The following is a 5,374-nucleotide window of genomic DNA, read 5'->3' on the forward strand; positions in this document are numbered from 1 at the left end:
TCTCTGAATCCATATATTGATTTTTTAATTTTCTCTATAGACATGTTGGGCTTCCCAGATGGTGCTAGTGGTAAAGAACCGTCCTGTCAATGGAGGAGACATAAAGACATGGGTTCAATCCCTAGGTCAGGAAGATTCCCTGGAGGAGGGCATGGCAACCCACTCCACTATTCTTGCCTGGAGAATCCCATGTACAGAAGAGCCTGGTGGGCTACAGTCCATAGGGTTGCAAAGAATCAGCCATGACTGGAGCGATTTAGCATGCATGCACATAGATACCTTAAGTGCAGTGTCTGCAAACCATCTCCTTTCCCTCCTTAGGAAAAAGCAAAACACACAAACAAAAAAACTCCCCACACCCCTTAGAGTCTCTGTTTTTGGTAACATCATGAGCATTATATAATGACCCAATCAATAAAAATGAGGGAAATTTTGGGTGTTCTACTAGTTCGGCTATACCTGATCCATCACCTGATCACCTGCCACTTCTCCATTTCCTCTCTCCATCCTTCCTTCAGTGCATATTCTTTAGCATCTCTCATCCCCACTGCCCAGGAGTTGACCCACTAAGTCCGTGTCCTTTAATCCAAGGCTTCTCAAGTGTGGTCCCCAGACCAGGAGTCACCTGAGGATGGGAAACTCTTTCATCAGTGCCCCCAGGTGTTTGTGATGGACGGGATGCTACTCCATCTACTCTGTTCCTGGGTTGACAGTTCTAAAAGACACCACAATCATGTTATCCCCGCTCCCTATTTTAACCTTTTAAGGGTCTCTCTCCATGCCTAAAAGATCACACATCAACCTTTCTAAAAGAGATTTCGCAAAGAAGCCACTTGCTGTTTGTAGCTCACAGTAAATGGTGCTGCTGGATTCGTGGTCTCCAAGGAGAAGATTTAACTCTGGTACCAACAACAGTCTCAGTCACTCAGAACTTTGTGTAGATTTTATTAAAGTAACAGGGATAAAGAAAGCTTCCAGCAAGAGCCGCTGGAAGGGGGCAGGAGAGTACCTGCCTCAGTAGTTTAAGCGGGACCTTATATACTTTTCAACTACCTGCTGAGAATACCTCAAGGTTGCAAGAGTTCACCAGACCCTTTTCCAAGGCATACATCCTGAGATAACTTTGGCACAAGATTAGCCAAGGAGAAGGGTTCCCTGCAATGTCTCCAGGCGAGATACACTGTTGTTGTGTAATCAGGGGTTCAAGTCTTAAGAAACAGGTTCCCAGGCAAGATCAGTTACAATTATAATTATTAACATAGAGCCTAAGAAAAGCATTTCAATGAGTAAGACATTGTGCTGTGTGATCATTAGTTCCTGACCTAAAGAAAGGCCAGTTCTCAGGCAATATACATTGTTGCACAAGGCTTAAGGAAAGCATGAGTGAGACGTTCACCTCTTCCTTAAAGGGCCTTGGACTGCCTGCCTAAGCTTTAACACTTTCATTCCCCCCTTTTTCTTTTAGGAGAATATGGTTATCAGGGATAGGGATGGAGAAATCATCCCATAACTTCTTCCTGCTGGTAAGGGGTGCAGACCCTAAATGGTTGAGACAAAATATTCTCCTTACCCTCATATTGCGGGTCTCTAATTCAAGGGCCCTAAGTAATAGCTAGAGAAGCCAGTGTAAACTATAGGAGCATGAACAATCATTTGTAACTTAAATCCCTCAAGCCACTTATATACAAATTTCACTATACAGTTACAGGTATAAGGAGAAAACAGGAAGAATAAGATGATTACAGTTTTTCCAGTCAAGATAGTTTTCCACCAAGGAGGGTTTGTAAACCAAGATTGTATCTGTGACCAAAGTGGAACATCAGGGGAGTCCATTCTGAAGAGTGACCAGAATCTCTGCATCACCGTTACTTTGTCTGGAAAGCCTTTGTATCCTTTAGAAAGAACAAACTAGACAAGTAGATGAAAAGGCAGAGACCAAAAATCAGTAAAAGAATTATTATAATCAGCAGTCCAAGCAAGAGTCAACAAATCAGGTTACATTTGGTAGTAACTTTGATCATGGTCTAGAGAGAGTCAATACTTGGGCTGCCCTGTTTATAAGACTGGAGCCATTCGGTGTGTTCATTTACATTTTGAAGGTAGGTATAATAAACCTAGTTGGAAGCAGTTGAAAGAGTGACAACCTGAAACTTAGGAGACAAAATAAATATTACCATTTCTTTTTAGAAGAATGAGGCTGAACCCCTATGTAGACAACGGTCTTAGGGAGACTGAGAGCTAGGTAACAGTTGCCTAAGTTTGTCCAAGCAGGCTTTAGCCTCTTATTGTGGTATTAACATATCAGCCAAAGTAGTTGTCACCACTGACAATTTTAGCATTTTTCTAGGTATGAGAAGATTCAAAAATTTGGACTTAAGAAAATCTTTACCTGAAAATATCTAACTGTCTGAAGGCCTGTTTTGTCCATTTTTCCAGAGCACAGAGTGAGTGCCTAATTTCTGATTTCTACCCTGAGTTCCATTCAGGGGATATTGAATGTTAGTAGCTGTAGTGTCCATGATGCAATCTTTGTAGAGGCAGACAGCAAGTGCCACTGTCCAGTCACAGGGCCCCTTTATGGCCATGAGTTAGACCATGGTTTGGTGGGGGGAATATCATGACCACCTTGTCCCACGGTGCTGAGAAGGCTCATTCCCAGATCTGTCGAAGATTTCACTGACAGGTCACTCAATGTGCTGTTACTGGACTAGGTCCTGTGAGGAGCAAAAGTCTCCAGACTGCACCTGTCTCACTAGTCTCTTGGTCCAGGGAAATACTCCCTGTTGTTACTTCTTCTCATAAACAGAGTCACACCATTATAATTATGGATTTCACATGGAACTGTATACTATCATATCAGTGGCTCAGTCACATACTCCACAGTGTAAGGGACAACACTTCTTGAAACAGGCAATACAGAAAACAATATAGTTAGCAGTAATAGTAAGTCATAAGTAAGAACTTAAATCAAGAACTACTGTTAGGTGTAGCCCAGGGACATCTTCCAGGTCATCTGACTTAGTTTGTTAAATGACTGTAGCTTGTTGTTAATCTCCTGGTGGTAGGCCCTGGAGCATCTGATCTTTATTCAAAGACTGATTACTGAGATAAGGTTTAGAAACAAACTCAGAGTATCCTTTTTAATAAAACCTCTTAATATGTAACATAACCACAAAGAACTATCTCAGAAGTTAGTCTTAGTAAACACAAGTGTGTGTTAGTGCCTGACTCTTTGCAACCCCATGGACTATAGCCCACCAGGCTCCTCTGTCCATGGGGTTTTCCAGGCAAGGATACTGGATTGGGTTGCCATTTCCTTCTCCAGGGGATCTTCCTGAACCAGGGATCGAACCCGGGTCTCCTGCAGTGCAGGGAGATTCTTTACCATCTGAGCTATGAGGGAACAAAACTAGAACTTAATATTTAGTGAAACATAATAGATGCCATAGGCCTGACATCAGTTGGGTAGATTTTTCTTTTAGAGCTCCCCAGTATACTTTGAGATTTGTGTATATGTCAGGAGAGAGGTTTGTTTGTTTGTTTACCTTAATGAGGCTGTTCAGAACCCAAGTGTCTCCAGTTTCTGGAGGGACGAGACAGAGAGAAAACAAAAATGTTTTAATTTTACCCACAGGGATAAATCACTAAATTGTTTTAAACCATCAGTAACTTAAGGAGAAGAACTTCTTTATATCTGAAAACAAAGATTAGAAACCTATAATATGTCAGACAAAAAGTCATAAAAATTTTGTAATATTTAGCAGCGTATTCAATTTCATGTAACCAACCCCTTTGTTCTGCTGTCCTTACTCAATGACCGAGGACATCAGTGAAAACGATAGTCCCCAAGAAGCTCGTGAAGTTTTTTGCCAATATCTTTACGACCTGGCCAGCAAAGTGGGTGCCCCAATCATTGGAGATTGTAGAAAACATATTTTAAACATTTTTATTCAGTGTGAAATATTACCCCTGAAGCCAGGAAAGGCTTTATCTTATCAAATAAAAGTGAGGTTTCTCAGAGAGCCAGGAAAAGTCAAGCAGCTGTCTTGGATTTCCCATAACCCCAACTGTTTGGTTTATAGCCATGATTTATCCATTTTATATGCCCTATGAGGGGTTAATTTTTATAGAAGCAGAATGAGATTTGTCTATGTGTGCCATAGTCTGTTATCAAAAACCACATTCCAGGAAAACTTTGTTAACAGGAAGAGAAAACCAAAGTCCAGAGTGGTACCAGCTTTAATTTACTGTGAAACAATAGTCATTCACTTAGAGTAACAATACAAGATTTCAAAGGCAGTTTAATGTCTTAAGAAACTTGTATCATGCACAAAACTCTCTTCCACTTGCCGCAAAACTTTTTGACACTTTCTGTATTCATCACTTTATTTGCCCATTCAGAGGACAGCCACCTGAAGTTTGGATTTACTTCCTTTTACCTTAATAGAATATAATTCCATTCCTTATACTTTTTTTTATTGAAAACACACGTCCTACTTTCTTTCAGCAACCATGAACTGTACTTTATATCATCATTTTGTAGGTAGGTAAATATAAATCGCCCAAGGCTATATCATTTCAAAAGTATCTTCACACTGTCTATGTTAATTAGATCAATAAACATACATAAATACCAGGTAGCAATTCAATAGGGAATATTTCCCAGTTCACACAAGCCTGAAATTCATTTTAGTTTAATTTCTTGAATTTAGAATTGTTTGATATGTATGCACTTACTTCTCTTTAAGCCAATCAAATAGAGCTCATTCACCAATTAGCCTTTAGCAATGTTGTCAAGGATGGAAATACACACTGAGACACACATAAATCTGGACAGACAGAAACCTCACAGTTTTCCACTTGAAATTTCAAATGTCTCTTTGCTTTTTTTCCCTTGGCCTGAAATTCTACCAATTTGCTTATGGCTAGAATCCCAGACAGAGTGGGCTGTGTATCTCAAGGGCATGATAAGAGTTAACTTCAGGTTTTTTCCCAGGTGTGTTTTTGTTTCTCAGGCAGGATCAGAGCTCCAAAAAAAAAAGCATTTTAACAAGCCAGCTTTTTCCTAAGAACCAGTTTTGTAATTTCAAAAGATTTCATTTTAACCAGTTTTCTCTGGGGTCTAAAGAATATCATGGCCATTCAGTGTCAAAAATGTCATCTCTCCTTTGTAGTCATAGTTTCATAGCTAAACTTTAAACCAGTGTTTAAAGTTGTTCTAGTTGGCTAGAACATGTTCTAGTTGGCTCTCATAACAGGGATAGACTTGAAACTGATAAGATGTTGTCCAGGCAGGGGGTGTCTCTCTGGGGAGGTGAGGTCTTCTCTTAAAGAAAGCCTGTGTATAAGGGACTTTTTAGTCTCCAGGGATCAA

Source organism: Moschus berezovskii, chromosome 19 (assembly GCF_049115385.1).
Source record: "Moschus berezovskii isolate FMDL1 chromosome 19, NW_MosBer_1.0, whole genome shotgun sequence".
In the NCBI taxonomy this organism is placed as follows: Eukaryota; Metazoa; Chordata; class Mammalia; order Artiodactyla; family Moschidae; genus Moschus; species Moschus berezovskii.